At 38.1% G+C, this 24,483-nt stretch overlaps 1 long non-coding RNA gene across 2 annotated transcripts in view; it reads right to left on the bottom strand.

The window, feature by feature from the left end:
* The window catches only part of LOC143676002 (uncharacterized), a 40,375-nt gene extending 16,813 nt beyond the window's left edge, over positions 1–23,562 (bottom strand). For both annotated transcript variants that reach the window (XR_013171750.1, XR_013171751.1), the window contains exon 1: positions 23,379–23,562. This is a non-coding gene — a long non-coding RNA (uncharacterized LOC143676002). The remainder of the gene's footprint in view (positions 1–23,378) is intronic.
* Between the last annotated feature and the right edge of the window lie 921 nt (positions 23,563–24,483).

Genomic DNA, 24,483 nt, shown 5'->3' with positions numbered 1-24,483 from the left:
AGCAAATTAAAATACAGGATGCTGGTTAAATTTTTAATTTCAGATAAAATGACTACTTTCTTAGTGTGAGTAATTTTTTAGTGTAACATTAGTAATAAAGTCCTTTGTCTTTGACCCAGCTCGTTAGGTAAATATGACAAATGGTCATTTGGGGGGTTCTGAAAAAGGATGACACGGACCCTGCTCTCAAGGGATTTCTATCTTGTCCCCATAACAAAAAGGAAGAATTAAAACATTAGCCAAAGAGAATGAGTCAGAAGGATTAAAAGAGTTATGAGAGAAAGTAAAGACTAATATAAGCTGAGGCAGTCGGGGTGAGTCTCAGTGTAGAATCTCAGATCTCATTCAGAACTCAAAAGATAGGAAGACTCTCTCCGGCAGGGAAGAAAGTGGGAGGGAGGCACTTAATGTGGGGCAAAAAAAGATGAGTAAAATATGTAAAAGTGAAAATAAGAAAAGTCTATATGGAGATGGTAAGGTTTCTGTGGGAATTCCACAGTAAATAAGGTTGAAGGGGCATGGAGCAGTGTGGCAGAGACTGGGCTTGATGCCAAAGGCAATAAGGAGGCATGTACGTTTTAGTATTCAGAAAAATTCTAAATGATAAAAATATGATGCTTCTGAAAGATTGATCCGGCATTAGCAGACAGAATTGGTTAGACAAGGAAAATAACAACTTTAAGGTCTGTCATATAGGGTGGGAGTGGGGGCGCTTTTTTCCTGACTTCAGGCTGCAGTATCCTTTAGAGTAATACTGCTGACTTCTCTCAGCCCTCCCAACCTTGGGCCACAGGAATAATTAGTGAATTTGGATCAAAACGCTGATGATTTGAGGCTCAGCCCCTTCCTCTTTCTTTCCCTTGGGGATCCTGCTCTATTTCTCTGTGCCTGAAATTTTATAAGGAAAGACACCTATGGGGAGGCCTGATGTCATCAATACTGGCTGTAACTGTGGGGGCAAAACTGGCTAATTCAGGACTGACCTAGAAGCAAATCCATTTGGCCTCCAGATGCAACACCTGACCCATAGGCCCATTTCTCATTTGGTAGAGAACTCAGGCAGGCAAAAGGAGGGGATATCTACTGGACCCCAAAAACATCATCTTGGAGGCTATGGCATTTACCGAGGAAGAGTAGGAGGAAGACTTTGATCAGGGTATTGATGATGTGGATTGGAGGATTTGGGTTCAGAAGGTCTGGTTAATCATATCTCAACTGTTAGATGTCTGTAAACCCCTCATTTAGCTTCTCTGAACCTGGATTTCCTCATCTGCCAAATATGACTAATTTTTGACCTCTTCGTCTCTCAGGATTCTTATGAAGGTCTTGTAGCAAAGAGTAGTTTATATCACTCTGTACCTGAGTCTCCCTCAATACCTGAATTTCCCTCAACTAATCCATTAAGGGATGGTTAAGTGAAATAAATTATGATATACCCCACTGATAAAATACTTTGCAAATATTTTTTTAAATAAGAGATCCATATGTCATGAAGGATCACCAATATATCTTAAGTGGAAAAAGCAAACTGCAGAAGACTATATATAATATAATCTCATTGATGTAAACAAGATATATTATAAACTCTTATTTTAAAAATAATTTAAAACATTTCTAGCATCACAAGGATCCCTCATGTTGTCCTATTATAACTACATCTACCTCCTTCCCATTTCTTCCACCACCCTTCATTATTAACTCCTGACTATCACCAATCTGTTTTCCATTTCTATAACTTTTCATCTCAAGACTACTATGTAAATGGAATCACACAGTATGTAACCTTTGGGAATGGCCTTTCTTACTCCGTCTACCTTGTGATGTATCCTAGTGGAGAGTTAATTGATAGTTAGTTCCTTTCTATTACTGAGTAATATTCCATGGTATACATGTACTACAATTTGTATAACCATTCACCTGTGGATAGCCATCAGGGTTGTTTCCAATTTTTATCTGTGATGGATAAAGCTGCTATCATGTAATTATAACAGGGCAACATAAGGAATCCTTTTAGTGGTAGGATTATCCAGTATCTATGCTGTGGCGGTGGATACACAAACCTGATACAGTTCCTCATCCTAAAATATACACATATACACATGCAGCTGAGTACAGGTAAAGTGGAGGAATCTGAATAAGATTGGTGGATTGTATCAATGTCAATATCCTGGTTGTAATATTGTACTATAGTTCTGCAAAGTGGGATAAAGGACACATGAAATTTCTCTGTATTATTTTTTACAACTCAATATGAATCTACTATTATCTCAAAATAAAAAAAATTTTAATTAAAAAAAAATATGTTTCAGAACCCCAGGTAGTGTATAATTTGATTTCTGTCCTTACTAATTTACTTAATAAACACCACTGAGTGTCTCCTATGTACTAATTGCTTTACATTAAACTTTGCTTAATAACAGATTCATCTTTATATACTATTACACAATATTAAAGAATCAGATAATTTAATAAAAAATTAATTAACTGAAAAACAAACTCAAAAAACATGCAGCAAAATAGGATTAGATGGGAACTTCTTCAATTTGATAAAGAACATATGCAAAAAGCCTACAGACAAATCATACTTAATGGTAAGAAAATACAAGCTTTCCCCTAAGATCTGAAACAAGATAAAGATGTCCCCTCTCATCACTCCTATTCAACATCATAATGGGAATACTAGCTAACAAAATAAGAACAGAAAAGAAATAAAAACATATAAAGATTCAGAAGAAATAAATAGAAGTGCCTTTGTTCAAAGATAATATGATTTTCTATGTAGAAAATCCAAAAAAATCAACAAAAAGTCTTCTGGAGTTAGTGTGTGGTTATAGCAATATTGAAGGATAAGAAGTGCATATTAAAAAGTCAGTGGTGATTTGGGGAAGATGGTGGAGTAGGAAGCTCCAGGAATCCATCCTCCTACCAAAACAAATATTAAACAGGCAAGAACTGTCTGAATCAACTATTTCAAAACTTCAGAGTCCAGCAGGACACTGTCCAGCATGCAGGGAAGAGTGATGTTACAGTAAACACCACTGAATTGCTCTCTCAGCACAGTTACCAATGCCCAGCCCCACTCTCACAGCAGGCAGCAATGGGGTCTGGCACTTGGTGTAGTTCCTGGTGCCAGAAAGGGACATAAAAATCCATTTCCCCAAGATCCGTGATGGGCATGGGCCAATCGCTGATCACGACTTTTAAAAATTAACTACTTGAGATCACTAGGGGCCCAGCTCTGAGGGCAGCCATTGTCCCAACACCCCCATCCCCCACCCCTGCTGAAGTTAAAGACAGCAGAGGAGATGTGAAGACAGTATGCACTCCTCAGAGCTGCAGAGAACAGTTGAAGGGCTACACTGGCTGGGTAGTGGCCAAGTCAAGAAAGCAAAGCTTTGGAGAAATGTAGTGGAAGATCCTGGAACCTTTCCTGGCCCCTCCTTGTTCAGGGCAGTTAAGAGCTGGCCAGTGCTCCCTTTATCAGACCCTGCCTTGTTTCAACCCAGAGAAAGCTTACTTAGGAAATCCCTCTCTGGCATTCCCTCCTTCCTAGAATCTGCCCTCCAGGCAATGAGACAAGGAAAGCAGTGTAAGAAACACTTAGGTGGATGGCCTGGGACAAAGGCTTACTTGCTTTAAATCCACCCGCAGAACACCTAGAGGAGGAAATAGGTCTGTCTCCTGGAAGATAGCAGGTCATTCAAACTCCTGTACACAGGAGAACTCGCAAGCACGCAAGCCAAAGACACGACACGAGCCCAGAAGAGACAGAGAGGACTCTTCACTCTGCATTAGCCTTGGGTGGACTTTCCTTACAGGAGGGCAGCCACTTAACATAAAATCTCTGGCATTTCTCTAGTTGACTACAAACCCAAGAAACAGACATCTCAGGGAGTAAATCTCAGAGATAACTTTTTAAAATATTAAAATATATATTGTGTGCCTGGATACATCCCAGAGTATATTAAGCAGATAGTCAAAAAGTATTCACAAATTTCCTTGAGGGATGGGAGAGAAAAATATGGATCTATTAAGCTTTACCACTGGGGAATCCCCTGATACTGCGTCAAACATTAGGGACACCCAAACCTATAGGCCAAGCCCTTGATCTTAAGGCTTGTCTTGTGAAACTTATTTGTGTAGCGGAGAAGTTTAGCCTACCTATAAGTATGCCTAAGAGTTACTTCCAGAGGACATCTTTTGTTGCTCAGATGTGGCCTCTCTCTCTAAGCCCAACTCTGCAAGTGAAATCATTGCCCTCCCCACTATGTGGGATATGACATCCAGGGGTGAAAGTCTCCCTGGTGGCATGGGAGATGACTCTCAGAGTTGAGTCTGGCCCTGGCACTATGAGATCAGCAATGCCATCCTGACCAAAAGGGGGAAAAGAAGGGTAACAAATAAGGTGCTAGTGGCTAAGAGAGTTCAAATAGAGTTGAGAGGCTACTCTGGAGGGCACTCTCATGCAAGCTTCAGTTACACATTACTATCAATAACAGCTTGCCAAACCCCAACAAAAACCATTCCTGCCAATTCTAAAGAACACCTATAAAGATTCCATGCACTAGTGTAACTTTTCAGAAACCAACAACCTCCAGATGGGTCCCTACACCAGATAAGCCCTGAAATGCAGAGGGACCAGTGTCCCAAAAACATTAACTAGTTCCATCCCCCTATCTCATTTATCGACAACCCCTTCCAATATGAAAAGTTTCAAATGGCCATAGCTCAAATACCCCCTAAAGAGTGGGAGGAAGATCAAAGGTGATGGTGGAATTATACAAAGAAGGCAGGGTTTAGCAAATGAGTATGATTGATGAATTGTTATACTGATATTTCTTTTAGTCTCTAGTATCTTAGAGCAGCTAGAAGTAAAAACCTAAAATTGTGGAATTTTAACATTGTAACCTATACCAAACTCTGAAATCTGTTCTACAACTAATTATTGCGATATACTTTGAAATTTATTGCTTTTTTGTATATATATTATTTTTCACAAAAAAAGGAAAAAAAGTCAATTGTGATGATAAAAATATAGCAATATGATGATCTATGAACCACTGATTGTACAATTTGGATGATTACATGATATGTGAATATATAACATGTATCAATAAAAAAATGTACATTGTGCAAGAAAAGATTCCAAGACAAAAATAAAAAACAAAACAAAACAGGAAATTATGGCCCATCCAAGGAAGAGAATAAAAATCCAGCGAACACCAATGAAAAAGACCTGCTTGTAGACACACTAGACAAAGACTTTTTAAAAATGACCTTCTATATGCTCAAGACTATCAGAAGAACAATGAATGAACATATGAGAATCTCAATAGAGATAGAACCTTCAAAAGTGAACCTAAAAGAACCACAGCAGCTGAATGAAGACTTAAACACTTAGGATATTAAATTTTAACCCCATGGTAACCACAAGGAAAAGATGTGAAAGTATATTCATATAGAAATGATAAGGGACTCTGTGCTAGTTTGAAAGGATTTATGTACCCTAGAAAAGCCATGATTTAATCCTAAGCAATCTTGTGGGAGCAACTGTTTCTTCTAATCCCTATTCAATATTGTATGTTTGAAACTTTAATTAGATCCTCTCTCTGGAGATGTGACTCAATCAAGAGTGGTTGTTAAACTGGATTAGGTGGAGATGTGTCTCCATCCATTCTAGGGGTTCCTGATTATTTAGTGGAATCCTACAAAAGAGGAAACATTTTGGAAAAAGCAAGAGATTCTGAGAGACAGAATGACATAGCCATGAGAAGCAGAGTCCACCAGCCAGCAACCTTTGGAGATGAAGAAGGAAAATGCCTCCTGGGGAGCTTCATGAAACAGAAAGCCAGGAGAGAAAGCTAGCAGATGATGCCGTGTTTGCCATGTGCCTTTCCAGATAAGAGAGAAACTCTAACCATATTCGCCTTGTGCCCTCTCACTTGAGAGAGAAACCTTGAATTTTATCAGCCTTCTTGAACCAAGGTATCTTTCCCTGGATGCCTGAGATTGGACATTTCTATAGACTTGTTTTAATTGAGACATTTTCTCGGCCTCAGAACTGTACACTAGCAACTTATTAAATTCCCCTTTTTAAAAGCCATTCTGTTTCTGGTATATTGCATTCCAGCAGCTAGCAAACTAGAACAGATTCAATAAGGCATAATACAAAAATATCAAATAAAAACAAAAGTAGGGATTAATGGAAGAATTGGGAGACCAAAATGTATAAAACTTACAGAGATTAAATAGCAAAATGACAGAAGAAAGTCCCACATTATCAGTACTGACTTTAAATGTAAATGTATTAAACTCTCCAGACAAAAGGTAGAGATTTGCAGAATGGATTAAAAAAAGTCTGACCCAGCTATATGCTCTCTACCAGAGACTCATCTTAAATTCAAAGACGTAAGTGGGTTGAAACGAAAGGATGGTAAAAATATACCATGCAAATAGTAACCAAAACAAACTGGGGTAGCTATACTAATGTAAGATAAAGTACATTTTAAGTAAAAAATAATTAAGAAAAAGTCATTATATACTGGCAAAAGGGTTAATTCAACAAAAAGGTGTAACAATTATAAATACATATGCATTTCAAAGAAGAGCCTTGAAATATATAAAGCAAATACTCACAGATTGGGAGAAATTGACAGTTCTGCATTAATAGTAGGAGACATTAATGCATCACTTTCAATAATGGATAGAAAATCTAGTCAGAAGATCAATGAGGAAATACAAGACTTGAAAGATATTCTAAACCAACTAGAGCTGACAGACATATATAGAACAGATCACCCAGTAACAACAAATACACATTCTTCTTCAATGTCCTCTTTCAGGATAGACCATATGTTATGTTACAGAACAAGTCTCAATAAATGTAAAAATATTCAAATCATACAATGTAGCTTCTCCAACAACAATGGAATGAAGCCAGAAATCAATAACAGAGAGAGAAATGGAAAGTTCACAAATATGTGGAAATTAAATGACATACTCTCTTTTCATATTTGAGTTGAATCATATTTAATGATAATGTTGCAATAGAAATAAAACAGTGAATAGAGAACATTATAAAATCATAAGAGCTTTTACTAACACTAAAGTCAAACGAACTACTTTTCCAATTCAAGAAACCGGGAAAAGGACAGAAAAGTCATAGTCCAGTAAACTGAAGAAAGAAAATAATAAAGAAAAGAGGATCAGTGATACAAAAATAGACAAACAAAAGGAAAAAGTGACAAAGCAAAAACTTTTTTTGAAAACTTTGAACAGATTGATTGACTCTTTTACATATTTATCAGGAATAAAAGAGGATATAAACATATTACCAATATTAAGAATGAAATATGGGTCACTACTGACTAAAAGACTATGGATAATCAAAGTTTAGTATTTGGCAATATTCTCTCAAAAATGAACATAAAATTGCTAAGGAAAACATTTGAATTTCAAGTAATGATTAGAATTTTAGGAAACTTATTCCACGTATGAGCTTGACAGTTTCATAACGCTTAAAGACCTGTCTGATGCTATTGTTGGTGAAAATAATAAATGTGATTTATTTTGGTATTGTATTATGAAATATGTCACATTTGTAAAATTTTGGAAGATTATATTAACCTTTAATATGTCAGAAATGAATAATACAGAGACTGCCATTTTACTTTTAAATCCTCTATTTTTTTTTCCTCTGTTGATGTTTTATGGACTTCTCAAGCTCTATATTAGAATTTCTGAATGTGTTTCTACATAGTGTGTCCAACATGCGGTAAGCTATATTAGTCATGAAACATAACTTTTCCTTCCCTAAAGAATTTTCTTCCTAGAATTTTACATTGTAACTTTTTATTTGACAATTTCATTTTTTTACTTTTGTTCCTACTGCTGACCCAGAAGATTTAATAGAAGTCTATGCCCTCAGCATCTGATACCCTATTTTACAACTTTTTTACTTCAAAAACCACTGAACCCATATTCAGGATTTTTTCATCTTAAACATCTAAAAAATGTGTAGAGTGGAAGATCACTAGCTAGCTACCTAGATCAAATTATAGACATATAGATGGACATAAGCCAATATCATTTTTATCTCAGGATTAGAACAATTACTTCTTCCATATTGTCAACATACTTGAATATTGATTATTCAATATTTCAATATATTGGAAAAAATCTCCATCTCATTTTCAATACTCCATATGATCTTTTTTTTCCCCATATGATCTTTTTAATGCTTAAAATTAAGTATATACACATATAAAATTTCCTTTAGAACAGGCTACTGGAACACAACTCAATGGTTTCAGGTATTTCCCTCTAGCCACTCCAATACACTATAAGCTAAAAAGGGATATCTATTTAATGCATATGAATAACCTCCAGGATAACCTCTTAACTCTGTTTGAAATCTCCTAGCCACTGAAACTCTATTTTGTCTCGCTTCTCTCTTCCCCCTTTTAGCCAAGAAGGCTTTCTCAATCCCATGATGCTGGGTCCCAGCAAATCCCGGGAGTTCTGTCCCACATTGCCAGGGAGATTTACACACTTTGGAGTCATGTCCCACTTAGGAGGGAGGGCAGTGAGTTCTCCTGCCAAGCTGGATTAGAGAAAGAGGTCACATCTGAGCAACAAAAGAGGTTCTCTGGGGGCAACTCTTAAGCATTATTATAAGTAGGCTCAGCTTCTCTTTTGCAGGTATGAGTTTTATATGGGCAAACCCCAAGATCAAGGGCTCAGTTGTCTCCACTGCTTGCAAGAACATCAGGAATTCCCCTAGTACAGAAGTTGATTATTTCTTCCTTTATCCCCAGACATTGCAAATACTTCTTTATTCACTGCCCAAATTACTCTGGGATGTATCAGGGCATCACACTAACCTGTACAAACTAATAAGATCTCACATCCTATTCAAGATTCCATGGAATTACGGTATTCAACTAAACTGACTGTACAGGTTAAATTATGTAATGCACTACCCATACTATAAATTTTGCACCAAATAAACATCTCTCCCTTTGGACTCAGAAGATGAAGTTTTAAAATATGGATCATTTCATCCTTTATTCTGGTTTACCTTTACTCTTTAACAACCAGTGGCTTAAAGAGGAAATTAAGAAATAAATTGAGGAAAATGAAAATGAAGTAACAATATACCAACATTTATGGGATACAGCAAAGGCAGTGCTAAGAGGGAAATTTATAGCTCTCAATACTCAGGTTAAAATAGATGAAAGATTTCAAATCAGAAACCTAACCTCAAAGCTGGACGAACTAATAAAGGAAGAGCACACTAAACCCAAAGCAAGCAGAAGGAGGGAAATAACAAAGATTAAAGATAAATGAAATAGAGAATTAAGAAAAACAAAATCAAAAGTTGGTTCTTTGGGCGAGCCACATTGGCTCAGCAGGCGGAGTTCTCACTTGCCATGCCAGAGACCCGGGTTCGATTTCCGGTGCCTGTCCATGAAAAAAAAAAAAAAAATAGGTTGTTTCTTTGAAAGCACCAATAAAGCTGACAGACATTTAGCTACACTAACAAAGAAATAAAGAGAGGACACAAATGACTAAAATCAGAAATGAAAAGGGGGACATTGCTACCGACCCCACTGAAATGAAAGGAGGTATAAGAGGATAATATAACCTCATATATAAGAGGATATATTATATATGAGGATTGTATGCCCACAAATTGGATAATCTAGATAAATTGAACAAATTCCTAGAAACACATAAACTACCTACACTGACTCAGCTCAACAAACCAATAATTGGTAAAAAAAAAAAAATTACTAAAATTTTTTAATGAGATTGGATCACTAATAAAAAAAAAAAAATCTCCCAACAAATAAAGTTCAGGACCAACAGTTTCATGGGGAAATTTTATCAACCATTCCAAGAAGAATAACAACAATCCTACTCAAATTCTTATAAAAACTTGAAGAAGAGGGAACACTACTTTATTCATTCTATGAGACTGACATCACCCTTATAACAAAACCAGACAAAGATACCATAAGAAAAGAAAATTACAGTCCAATATTTCTTTTGAGTACAGATGCAAAAATTCTAAACAAAATATGGCAAACCAAATCCAACAGCACACTAAAATAATTACATACCCAACTGATAATGGGATTTATCCCAGGTATGCAAGGGTGGTTCAACATAAGAAAATCCATTCATATAACACACCACATTAAAAGAATGAAGGAAAAAAAACATGATCATCTCAATTGATGCTTTGTTGCTTCTGTTCCGCAAAAAAACACGTTAAGAGAATGAAAAGAGAAGCCAAATACTGGGAGAAAATATTTGCAAAGCATTTATCTGACAAAGGACTTTTATTCAAAATGTACAAAGAACTCCATACACTGAAAAACTGAAAAAACACCTTACCGAGGAAGAAAGACAGATAGCAAATAAGTATATGAAAAGGCGTGCTCAACATCATATATCATTAGAGAACTGCAAATTAAAACAACAATGAGATATCACTATGCACCTATTAGAATGGCTAAAATCTAAAATACCAACAGCACCAGATACGGAGAGGATATGGAACAACAGGAAGTTTTATTCATTGCTGGTAAGGATGCAAAATTGTGCGACCACTTTGATGACAGTTTTGCAGTTTCTTACAAAGCTAAATATGGGCTTACAATATGATCCAGCAATGGCACTTCTAGGAATTTACCCAAAGAAGTTGAAAACCAATGTCCAAATGAAAACCCTGCACACAAATGTTTATAGCAGCTTTATTCATAATTGCCACAAGTTAAGAGCAATCAAGATGCCTTGATTCACCCTTCCATAGGTGAATGGATAAACAAACTGTGACACACCCCCATAGTGGAATATTATTTAGTGATAAAAATAAACGAGCTGTCAATCCACAAATAAACATGGAGGAACCTTAAATGTATGTTGCCAAGTAAAAGAAGATAATCTGAAAAGTTTATATAGTGTATGATTACAGTGTTATGACATTGCAGAAAAGGTAAAATTATAGGCGTAGTACAAAGATCAGTGGTTGTTATAGATTCTGGGTCCGAGTGGGGAGTGAGAACCAGCAGGTTGAGCCAGGGCAATTTGATATGATGGTAGATAAATATCATTATGCATCTGTCCAAACCCATATAATTGTACACAAAAATAGTGAATCCTAATGTAAACTGTAGACTTCAGTCACTAAAAATGTTTAGATATTAGTTCACCAATTGTAACAAATGTACCATGCTATTGCAAGACATAGGGGAAATTATGTGTATGGGGACTAATATAGGAATGCCATACTTTTGTTGCAATTTTTCTATAAACCTAAAACTGCTCTAAAAAACCAATTCGACTTCCAGAGAAGATGGTGGTTTAGTAAGACGCGCGGGACTTAGTTCCTCCTTCAGAACAGCAACTAAAGAAACAGAAACAATACGAAACAGCTCCCGGAGCCACGACAGAGATAAAAAAGACAGCGTACCCCATTCTGGAACGGCTGAACGGGCAGGGAGAATCCGCTGCGGTGAGATACCCGAGGGGCGCGTGCTTTCCCGGGCCGGGGCGGCTGGCGACCGGGGTCCCTTCCACGCACGTGGCTCTCCGGTCTGACTGGGAATGTTGGATAGCGGGGCCCTCCCACCACGCTTGGCGTCTCGGGCCAGCTGGGCAATTTGGACCGGCACTCCCCCAAGCCACGGTGGCCAGTGACACCCCCTCCACGCGCAGTTTCTCGGGCCAACTGCGAGATTCGGATTGGCAAGTTAAAGGAGCCACAGCATCTTTTACTGATGGGACCCACAGACAGACGAGCGCCACGAGCGCCACCTACTGGGCAGGAAAAGAAAAACAGAGCCCAGAGATTTCACAGAAAAACCTTTCAACCAGCCAGGTCCCACACCCAGGGAAATCTGATCAAATGCCCAGACACCAGCAGAAAATAATGGATCATGCTCGGAAAATTGAAGATATGGCCCAGTCAAAGGAACAACCAATAGTTCAAATGAGATACAGGAGCTGAGACAATTAATGCTGAATATACGAACAGAAATGGAAAACGTCTTCAAAAACCAAATCAATAAATTGAGGGAGGACATGAAGAAGACATGGGCTGAACAAAAAGAAGAAATAGAAAATCTGAAAAAACAAATCACAGAACTTATGGGAGTGAAGGACAAATAGAAAAGATGGAAAAAACAATGGATACCTACAATGGTAGATTTAAAGAGACAGAAGCTACAATTAGTGAACTGGAGGATGGAACATCTGAATTCCAAAAAGAAACAGAAACTATAGGGAAAAGAATGGAAAAACTTGAGCAGGGGATCAGGGAACTGAATGACAATATGAAGCGCACAAATATACGTGTTGTGGGTGTCCCAGAAGGAGAAGAGAAGGGAAAAGGAGGAGAAAAACTAATGGAAGAAATTATCACTGAAAGTTTCCCAACTCTTATGAAAGACCTAAATTTACAGATCCAAGAAGTGCAGTGCACCCCAAAGAGAATAGACCCAAATAGGTGTTCTCCAGGACACTTACTAGTTAGAATGTCAGAGGTCAAAGAGAAAGAGAGGATCTTGAAAGCAGCAAGAGAAAAACAATCTGTCACATACAAGGGAAACCCAATAAGACTATGTGTAGATTTCTCAGCAGAAACCATGGAAGCTAGAAGACAGTGGGATGATATATTTAAATTACTAGAAGAGAAAAACTGCCAACCAAGACTTCTATATCCAGCAAAATTGTCCTTCAAAAATGAAGGAGAAATTAAAACATTTATAGACAAAAAGTCACTGAGAGAATTTGTGACCAAGAGACCAACTCTGCAAGAAATACTAAAGGGAGCACTAGAGTCAGATACGAAAAGACAGAAGAGAGAGGTATGGAGTAAAGTGTAGAAAGAAGGAAAATCAGATATGATATATATAATACAAAAGCCAAAATGGTAGAGGAAAATATTATCCAAACAGTAATAACACTAAAAGGTAATGGACTGAATTCCCCAATCAAAAGACATAGACTGGCAGAATGGATTACGACCCAGCAATACCACTGCTAGGTATCTACTCAAAGGACTTAAGGGCAAAGACACAGACGGACATTTGCACACCAGTGTTTATAGCAGCATTATTTACAATTGCAAAGAGATGGAAACAGCCAAAATGTCCATCAACAGACGAGTGGCTAAACAAACTGTGGCGTATACCTACGATGGAATATTATGCAGCTTTAAGACAGACTAAACTTATGAAGCATGTAATAACATGGATGGACCTAGAGAACATTATGCTGAGTGAGTCTAGCCAAAAACTAAAGGACAAATACTGTATGGTCCCACTGATGTGAACCGACATTCAAGAATAAACTTGGAATATATCACTGGCAACAGAGACCAGCAGGAGTTAGAAACAGGGTAAGATAATGGGTAATTGGAGCTGAAGGGATACAGACTGTACAACAGGACTAGATACAAAAACTCAGAAATGGACAGCACAATAATACCTAATTGTAATGTAACTATGTTAAAACACTGAATGAAGCTGCACCTGAACTATAGTTTTTTGCTTGTTTGTTTGTTTGTTTGTATCTTTTGTTTTTGTTTTTTCTTTTTCCTTTTATATATATATATATATTTATTATTATTATTTTAATTTTCTTCTCTATATTAACATTCTATATCTTTTTCTGCTGTTTTGCTAGTTCTTTTCCTAAATCGATGCAAACGTACTAAGAAATGATGATCATGCATCTATGTGATGATACTAAGAATTACTGAGTGCATATGTAGAATGGAATGATTTCTAAAAAAAAAAAATTTCTACTACTTAAGCCAATAATGGTAATAATAATAATAATAATAATAATAATGAGCAAAACTAACGTTAAGACTAAAGCAAAGCTTCCAAACTTAGATGACTTCTTATTGAGATTCATTCACTTAGCAAATTTGGTCACATGACCTCTAAAAGTCTGGAGAGATAGGTATGTGCTGAAAATAGTTTTTCTTTTTTTGGCCATTCAGTCAACCAATAAAAAATTGGTGAACTCTCAAAAAAAAAAAACTAATTCACTAAAAATACTAAAAAGATCACACAAGAAATGTCATCGACAGTTCTACCACTTTAAAAAAATTATGTCAAGACATCTGTCCCCCCTCCCCACCTACTACCACAACACTTCCCTGAGCCAACCCCAACCCCAAGGAGTTCCCATTTGCTGCATCTCTTTCTTTGCCAAAATTTATGGATACATAGCTATCTACACATCTATACACATTTTTAAATGAAAAAGGAACCCTGCTATTTATAATTATCTGCATCTTTCTTTCTTACTTAATAGTATATCTACCTAGCGGTAGGGCGTATGGTATGTACAAAAAAAAAATAGTATACCTGAGATGAATTTCTACATCAGAACATCTAAATCTACTCTAGCCACTTTTAATGACTCCATGGTGCTCCATTGTATGTACATACCATAACTTATTCAGTGACTCCCCTATAAGTGTATAACTCTGTTGTTTCCACTGTTTTGCTATTATAAGAAACTCTACAACAAATTCTTACACATGTATCTTTACATAATAGTGATATTATTTCTGTAGAGAAGATTCTTTGAAATGATATTGCCAAATCCAAATATAGATGTGTCTTTGTTTATAGTCAAAAGTGTGCTTATCAGGGAAATGGTGACTATTTTCTTTTTACTTTATGCACTTATGTGTTGTTGACATTTTTGCAATGAGCATATAGTTTTTATAATAAATTTAAAAGTTTAACTTCTTTTAAAGAAGATAATTGCAAAACCCTTTGTTCATTTTGTATCATTGCTTATAAGCCATCCACCCAAAAAATTAGCTCTGTACTTCTCACCAAGGCTATTTGGAAATATGTGCAGAATTTGTTTGTTTCAGTTGGCTGGTTGTTAGTTGGTTAATAGGATAGTTTCCTTTATTAAGTTTGAGTCAAAATGGGAGGGGCCCCCACTGGCAGATAGTGGGTGGAAGTCAGATACACATCTTGCAATAAATACATGAAGAGTCCCCCACAAATTAGATGGTCTTGCACAAAACTCAAAAAGCGTTCATGCTGAGAAACATCAAACCCTGTTTTAGACCACCTTGGTCCATTTCTTCCTGCTCTGACCTTCACTCCCACTCCCCTTAATATTATCAATCATGAGCATATAGGGTAGCAACACCACCTGCTTCTTGATATACTAGTATACAGATCTCAAAGAATAGTGTATCACTAAAAGTCCTGAAGTTGTGTCTGCCCTGGCCTACCCCAACAACATGGGTGTGTAAGCAGCCCAAAAAGATCACCGGCATTCTTCAAGTGTGAGGTTGGCTTTTGTTAAAACAATCCAATTGATTCAACCAGTTCAATTTTTTATTCATTGCTCAGAACTTGACTATTATGAATATCGAAAAGTCAATGAATTAAAAAATCATCCAGCCTGAACTTCAGCCCAACAAAACACTCACATGCAGAAAAGAAGAGATTTTATTTCCTGAAGGAGCTACAATAATACAATAGTCCTTTAACCTTAAATGTAGAGCCTTAGGACAGGAAGGCAGACTGGTTCTCCTAGGATCTCACAGAGTGAATAGGCTCCCAGACCTGAAACCTCTTGGGGAAAACCACAATCAGGATCCAAAGTCTTCAATAAAAAGTGTGTACTACTCATTCGCATCAATAGACCATTATTCTTGTCGCTAGAACGATACTTTCATCAGTCTCTCGATTGATGTGGTCTGGCTATTTTTAGGTGAACCCAAAAACTGTAATATTACCAAATCCCTGATGCATGCCAAGAATCCAAAAGAGGCAGTTAAATTAAATTACAAAGGCTTCATTTTCTTATTCCTAACCTCCTAGCACCACCCTGAGAGGTTTCTACCTCCATTAGAGAATGCTCAACTATAAATCTCCACCCAAAACGCGTTTGCATGTGGCTCTGTGAACACTGATGAGCCTCCAGGGGCTTTTTCCCAATTGCTCTCCACAATGTCTGAATTTCAGTGCTCTTCCTGGCGCCGTCTGAGGACGGGGTTTGGTTGCACAAACAGAAGTCCACAGAAGGGATGGAATGGAGGGGCCGTGATCCATGGAGGAAGACAATCTGCCTTTGCTAGCTTATAAAAGAGGAGAAGGAGGCTATCATTTCTCCAGAGAAAGCCTCCCCAAACCCTGACATAGAGGAATGCAGAAAAGACTCATAAGTGGTTTATCCTGGAAGCTTTCTGAGATTTCCCCATGGTGAAATGGTTCTGCGGTAGCCAGCACCTTAACTGAAATCTCGCTGTTGTAATATTTCTCGTTCAATTGATGATCTTACAAAAATAGAGTCAAAATTTCATCGTTTGCCTGAAATTTTGTTTTGTTTTTGCCTGGGGACATCTGGAAGCAATCATAATTTAACTTATTTAGATTGAATGAATGGTGTCTTGTTTCTATCCTTATGTGCAAACCCTCAAGTAAGGCCATTGGAGGAGACAAAATGTGTCATCGTATGCTGCTGTTTGCCAGGAGAAGTCTTGTTCCATATTTTGAAGCTCTTAGAACAGAACCATTTTAGGATAATTTTTATTTAGACTGGCTTTTCAATAATTTGCATCACCTGTTTTCCTTTAAAAAAACGATTAATCTTCTTTCCACGTTGGATCTCTTTTCCTGATCTCATGTTGAAAATGTCTTTGGGTCTCTAGCCAATGTTCCTGCTATTTCAGTTAAGAAAGAAGCAGCTGCCGTGCTAATTGAAGGAGCAAGCTTTAAAACTGTGCTGTGCTTCTCAACTTTGGCTACACATTATAATCACCTGGAAAGCTTTTAAAACTCCCAATGCCCAAAAATTGCATACTATATGTTTCCATCTATGTGACATTCTAGGGTGGGGGGAAAACTATAAGGACAGAGAACAGTAATTGCCAGGGACCAGGAGGTGGGGAAACATCTAATCTCAAATGATCAGCACCATAGAATTCGTTGAGATGTTGAAATTGTTTTGTATCATTTGTGGTAGAGGTTACAATAATTTAGGCATGTGTTAAAACTCACAGAAATGTACACCAAGTCAAAAAAAAAAAAAGGAATTCTACTATATGTATTTTATTAAATTCCCAATGCCTAAGTCCTATCCAAACTAATTAATTCAGAATTTCTGGGGTGGGAGCCAGGCATCTATATTTTTTAAAGCTCCCCAGGGCATTTGAGTGTGCAGCCAAGGTTAAGAAACACTGGCCTATGTAAGTAACACTTTTCCTTATGGATTGTGTGGATTTCTCTTTCTGAGGATCCTGCCCAATGCCCAGAACTAGTTCCCTGAAGGATAAAAGAAGCTGGGGTCCTGTTTCTGAGTATTCTAAATTCACCCTGGGTACCTCCCCTCCCAACCACAGAAGGCAAAAACAATTAAAAATGTGCATATGTGATCAGAGATGGGAAAGGGTTCCTTAAAATTCAAAGACGCTGGCCAGGTAGGCCTAAACTGCACCTGTTTAAAGGTAACAGAAGCCACTGATCTGAAACTTTCTAGAAAGACTACAGAGAACTTTGCTGAGCAAGCTAATACCCCATATTTGTTACAAGCTTCTATTCCAAGATAATCGACCCATGGCTGTTACTTCAACACACTGCCTGACAGAATGCTACTCCAAAAAAACAAAAGTGCAGCAAGAGAGAGAAGGAGAGATTTCAATGTTTTTTCCTAGAACATGGTGAATATGTCCTCTTTGGAATAAATGCAGAAAAGTTTGTTCAATCACAACTTTAATTATTGCTTTCATTTCAATGGTTTGTTTTTTTCCTTGGGAATATATGAAATTCTGAAGTTGGCTCTTCATGCTCTGTCCTCAATAGCTATCATCCACTCCCACTTCTCGTACTTGTCCTCTGCATTCCAGGAGGGATTCTAAAATTTTTCCTCCACTTCAGTGATACCATTGTCTTCATGTTCATCCTACAATTCACTTCTTTCCTTATGGGTTGTGATTTGGCTGTTGCCTTTTTTTTTATTGCTTTCAGCAGTTCTTTAATTTATCCAATTCCATTTTTATCTCATCCTCTTATATCTTCACTGCAGCATGTCTGCCCATTATAAATTCGTATTCCTTTTTCATTAGGGCCATGCCTTCTTGCATACTTTTACACAAATGAGTCCCTGAAATTTTCTTCTCTTTCTGCAGTAGATTGTTTCAGACTTTACTCACCATCTGAATCTTTAGGAAAATGTTCCCTCCACTTTCTTTTGCAGTAGGATTTCATAAGACCCGTGATGAAATATTTTCTGTTTACTTATTCAATAAAGAGACGATACCCATCTGGACCCAATATTTACTAGAATTGTAGGTGTGTGGACTGTCCTTGGCCCTGAACTCTCTCCACTAGGGTATGGCTGAATTTTATTTTCAAAATAAAATATGCAGCTGGAAAGGAGTTAGTAGGTTCAGTTTCTGGATCAATTTCCATGTCTAGGAAGCTTTCATCTGATGTGATTCTGCTAAACTAAAATGTAATCAAATTTTATTCCTAGTACCTGGCTCTCTGATACTGCGAATATAAATACATATAAAACTGCAATCCCCAAATGTACCCCCAAATGTTCTTTTTGTCTCTGACTCCCATAGTCTTAACTGAGAGGGAATTAAACCTTCCCTGGTGCAATGCACCCCTGCCCTTTCCTTTTCTCTCTGTGCCAGTTTGAAAGAATGCATTTAGAAAATACATGGCATCTAGAAAAGCCATGTTTTAATCCTAATCCCATTTTGTAAAGGCAGCTGTTTCTCCTCATTCCTATTCAGTACTGTATGTTTGAGACTATAATTAGGTCATCTCCCTGGAGATGTGACTCAATCAACAGTGGTTGTTAAACTGGATTAGGTGGAGACCTATCTCCACCCATTCAGGTGGGTCTTGATTAGTTTACTGGAATCCTATAAAAGAGGAAACATTGTGGAGAAAGACAGAGATTCAGAGAGAGCAGAGAATGCTGCAGCACCACAAAGCAGAGAGTCCCCCAGCCAGAGGGAGCCCGGGAGCTTCATGAAACAGGAAGCCAGGAGAGAAAGCTAGCAGATGACGCCATGTTTGCCACGTGCCCTTCCAGCCGAGAGAGAAACCCTAACTGCATTCGCCATGTGCCTTTCCTTGAGAAAGAGATCCTGAACTTCATCGGCATTCTTGAACCAAGATATCTTTCCATGGATACCTTAGATTGGACATTTTTATAGACTTGTTTTAATTGGGACATTTTCTCAGCCTTAGAACTGTAAACTAGCAACTTATTAAATTCCCCTTTTAAAAGCCATTCTGTTTCTGGTATATTGCATGCTGGCAGATAGCAAACTAGAACACTCTACTTTATAGCAATCTATTCAATCTATGAATGGAGATGGGACAACAGGAAAAGATGGGGAGAACATGCGATTCAGCCTTCCAGCTGCTTCTAAAACCAGTAATCACGCAATATGACATTTTTCACTCTTTCTTTCCTCAAATAATTATTTAAAATCCACTCTTTGCTCAACACTCTTCAGATGATGAGGGTACAATAGCAAAACGAAGTTCCCACTCTCTGGGAGGTTACATTCCAGAGGATATAGTGTAGAAAACCAACTGAAGAAACACAGCAGGTGGAGAAACGCCTATGAAGAAGCATGAAGCAGGGTGAAGGATGGAAAATGATGGAGGTCCTTAAGAGTTTAGAGAAGGCATCTCACGAATTGATTCCTAGCACCTCTTTTCCACCAAAAATAAACATTATGTAGAACACTAATATAAAGAACAAACAAAAAATGTCTAGTTAAAATGTGGCACTTAGCTTCCTCTTATCTCCCTTGGGGACTCTTGGATATGTCCACAGACCTATCCACTGAAATGCTCCCACAAGTACATTTTTTTCAATATTTTTAGTGGTGGCAAATATCCATCCTTTAAGAGTGTACTTGACTTTTGGAAGCAAGCAATTGTCATTCAGAATGGATCTGGTTCCTAAAGTGAATGAACAATTTCGAGGACTATCATTTGGATTACAAATATATGTAGAGATAGAAAATTTTATAGTGCTATTTTTCTTGCACAGCTTCTAAACTGACAGTTTAAAATGGCAGCAATTTTGAAAAAAAAATCTATAAGTTGCTTAAATAATGACCTCATTGTTGAAATATAGGAACAAACTTCCAAAGTGACTCTTCTGAAAAAGAAGGGACTATTTGAATAGATGACTTATGATATGTTTATTAAAGATCTAGTCATGTTACTTAAGGAAACAGAGTCAGGTGCTGGAGAAAACAAATGTTTTGTAGCCAGTCAGACCTGGGTTGGAAGTCCAGATTTACCACAGAAGTCTTATGTAACCTAATACAACGTACTTAACATCTTTGAGCCTAAGTTTTCTCATTGGTAAAATGGGAGTAAAGAGACATTTCACATAAAAGGAAATACACGCAGCAAATAAACATGAGATGCTCAATATCATCATCGTTGGGAAAAGTAAATCAAGATTACAAAGACATAACATTTTTACTAATTTAGTGAGAAAAAGTTAAAAGTCTGACAAGACAAAGTGGTGGAGAGAATATGGAACTACTGAACCTCTTATACATTATTCATAGATACATAAATTGATGCAACTATATTAAAAAATAATTTGGTATTATTGAACATTTACATACCCTACCCTGTGACTCAGTAATCCAGATCAAGGCCTAGAAAGAGTAAAGGAATAAATGGAGAAAAGCAGAGCCAAAGGAGTTGTCGAACGGAAAATTTCTGAGCACCTGTAGCAGAGAGTGAGAAGCCTGGGTTTTCTGCAGAGGGAATGGTGAAATAAGAGAGGCGTGATTCTCTGAAGAAAAGGGAAGGAGGCAGATGAAGGGGCACCACAGACAAACAATGCCTCACTTATCATTTCTTAATTGGGCATGGGGTGCCATGGGCACAGCGTGTGAGCTAGTGCACTTCCTCTCAAATACACACTCTCTCTCACATATACCCACAGGCAATTCTCTCAGACAACCTTCAAACAGAATAAAACATGCCCAAAGACATTCATGTTCTGCCCAAAAGAACTGGATTAAGAGCATAATGATTTTTTATTTCTTCAAGATAACCACCCTAACGGACACAAGAAATATGTCAATCACTCAGTCAGTTTTTCAATAAATATAATGAGTATCTGTATAAAAATACCACTATTCGTTTAGATGAGGTAAGGTATATAAGGAAGGGGGTACAATGTCTGACTCAAAGTAAACTCAAAAGCAAACAGAAGGCCGGGGAGGAGAGGAGGAACAGGGGGAGAGAGGAGGAAGGGGGGAAACTCAGGTACACTGCTGCTGAGAGGAAATCGATTCAATCGCTTTGGGAATGAGTTGTCAGTATCCAGTAAAGGTTAAGGTGCAAACACCCTAAAGCACAACAATTCCACTCCTAAGTAACTACCCAGAGAAATGCGTGCCTATCAGCTCTGGGATGTGGTCATAACAGCATCATTATAGAAAACAGTCCAAACTGAAAATAAACTGTTCACGAAAGAATAGATAAATTGTGGTATATTCACCCAATGACATTATATATAGGAATAAAAACAAAGGAGCTACAGCTACACGCAATTAAAACAATGCCGAATGAAACAAGCCAGACACAAAAATATCCATTCTGCACAATTTCGTTTATACAAAATTTAAAGCCAGAAAAAACTAAATTGATTTAAGGGGTGCATGCATAGGTTATAATACCATAAAACAAAATGAAGAAGGAAGGAAGACACCATGATCCAGAATGGGCGTGGGTCTGTGAGTCGTTAGGAGTATTCTCTCTCTTGTCCTGGGTGGTAGTTACATGAATAATGAATTGCTGTGGGGTGAATGTTCTGTCTATTTTGTGCACTTTTCTACATGTATATTTCATAATAAAAAAGGATTTTATGATTTTATTTGTTAATTTCTCAAGGCCAGCTAGAGAATTACTCTTTAGCTGGCCTTGAGAAATTAAATAAACACAAAAGATTGTATGTAGCTGTAAACTGCATACCTTGTAGCTGGATAGGAGAGAGTCATGATAAAATACCCCAAACATCCTTATGTCGACGTTTTCTTACAGTACTTTATCTTTGATTCTTTCCATTCCTTAAAGTTAATCTCTCTGTAGGGTGCATGGGTAACAATTCAGCGGCAGAAATCTCGCCTGCCTTGCAGGAGACCGGGGTTCAATTCCCAGCCCACGCACTGCCCGTTTCCCCCAAAAAAGTATGAACAAAATTTCTTATAATATACATATCCCATATCTGCTTCTGTGTGTATGTGTATGTATAGATATAAACATATATATAGGGAGATACATAAAAAAATTAATCTCTTGTTTATGAACATTCAGAATACTTGATCTATACTTCTTTCATACCTCCTCTTCTAGATGCCAAGCCCCTTGAACGTAAGGTGTGCATCTCTTCCATTTCTCCACCCACTTGTGAGCACAGTACAATTGGAGCTCAGTGATGATTTCTTAGATGCATAAATGAATCAGTTAAATTAATAAGTAATATTTTTCTGAGTAATATACCATCAATATAATTTGCTCTGGTTTGTCATAGGCATGAACATAGCGGAATTTCTGAGTAATAAGGTAGTGCTGTAGATTAGAATGATGGAAAACATTTCCTGGAGAAGATGGGACCTGTGCTGCATGCTGAAGGAGAGACAGATGTAAGTAGTACATGTAAAGGGTAAGCATTCTCTTCCACAGCTGTACAGAATTTTTAAGGTCAGAGGTGAACACAGAATGCTGGCAGAACAGAAGTTTTTTCACCACAGGATGGGGCAGAGCATATGACTTGAGTAGTAGGACAAAGCTGGTGAATAAATAAAGCCAGGTAGCCAAACTGGGGCTGATTCTCTAAGAAATGGGGGCCAATGATTTTTCTGAGCAAGAGAAAGATTATTCTGGTCATTTTTACTTTACAAGAAGAATGGGAAAGGAGAAGCTGCAAACTCCAGTTCTCTATGTGGTGGGACTCTTCACTAGTAAAAGATCTAAGTTCCATGGCAGTGCAGTTCCAACACCACATATTTGAGAAGTGAAATACTTAGATTTCCTCTTTTCTCTTGGTTTTCAGCCAGGGAGGAGTGTAACTGTTCGCAAAGCATTAACCGAATACTTTACAAGATATAAATGATTCTCTTGGGGAAAATACATGGTCTTTTGGTTTCCATCATGCAAACATGGGATCCATGTTCTTAGGATTACTGAACACAAGATACAAAAGGTTAAGACCGAAAGCCAGAGCCTCCATTGCCGACGCCTCTCGAGCCGGACCCCTGAGAGTCGCCAACGCACCACCTCGGCCCCGCCATGGCCCCAAGAAGACCTTCAAGCAGCCCACACCTTGGAGCGAAGAGTAGAAGACATCCGACTTAGCCGAGAGCAGCACCCTACCACAATCCCGGTGACACAGAAAGATACAAGGGTGAGACGCAGCTTCCTGTCCTGGGTAAAACAAGTTCCTCGCACCAGATCATGTCAACGTGAGTGAAAAAGCGTTAGACGGCGCCTGCAGCGAACGCCCACCTTCCTGCTGGCGCGCGGACCCAGCGTGGTGAGGTCTCCACGCCCATCTCCGACATCCACAAGAGCGAGAAGGATGAAGATGGCTTCCTGTATATGGTCCGTGCCTCTCAGGAGACATTCGGGATGACACTGTTGGCGTAAAGCGGGCAGGAGCATCTATTCTAAAATATTTTAAACCCTTACACCGAGGCAAAATAAAAGGGGGTGGGAATGTTATCATCTGAAATTGATCAGTCATTTAATCACAGGTCATCAAAACAGCAGCGTTCCCACCTAGGTGTCCTAGGAAGGTTTTTGTATTTCAAGCAGAAAAACTGCGCTCCAAATCAGCACATTCAGTTTTGGAAAACTCTTATTATTTAATGTAAGTCATCTGGCTTTCACATTTTAGAAATTTAAAAGTAAAATCCTTTACATCTTAAGTTGCCAATAAGAGGACTTCGAGTTGCTCTAATGCACTTTTTTCCCCAATAGGAACTCACAATCCCAGCAGCAACTCAAAGGTCCTGAGAGGCGCTGTCTTCTGTTAGGTTCCCAGCCTGCCACCTCTCTAGAGAAGGCTGTCCATGCAGCTGGGGAGACCTCCAGGGGGAACCTGTCAGCACAGCTTGTCAGCATCTCCTCCCCAGAGAATCATTTGCCACAATGTTTGGTGCAAAGCAGGTGCATGGGGGTGTATACAAAGCACCCCATCAGCGTCTCTGGTTCCTGTGACCATGTATCCCAGGTCAGATCTCCTGCAGCATTAGAAAGTTTAGTCATACACTAAGCTGCTGCGTCTTTGGCTTGTTCTCTGGACAGTTACTTAGAGAAAAACAACATAGCTTTGAAGGAATTTTGACGTAGAATTTTGACCTGTCTTCTAAAAAGGCTGAGAGAAAAAGGGGGGGCACTTCTTATTTTGGATTTTTTCTGAGAACTC

Source organism: Tamandua tetradactyla, chromosome 3 (genome assembly GCF_023851605.1).
Source record: "Tamandua tetradactyla isolate mTamTet1 chromosome 3, mTamTet1.pri, whole genome shotgun sequence".
Taxonomy (NCBI): Eukaryota; Metazoa; Chordata; class Mammalia; order Pilosa; family Myrmecophagidae; genus Tamandua; species Tamandua tetradactyla.
The sequence above is the reverse complement of the archived record's forward strand: the minus strand, read 5'-3'. Positions and strand labels throughout refer to the sequence as shown.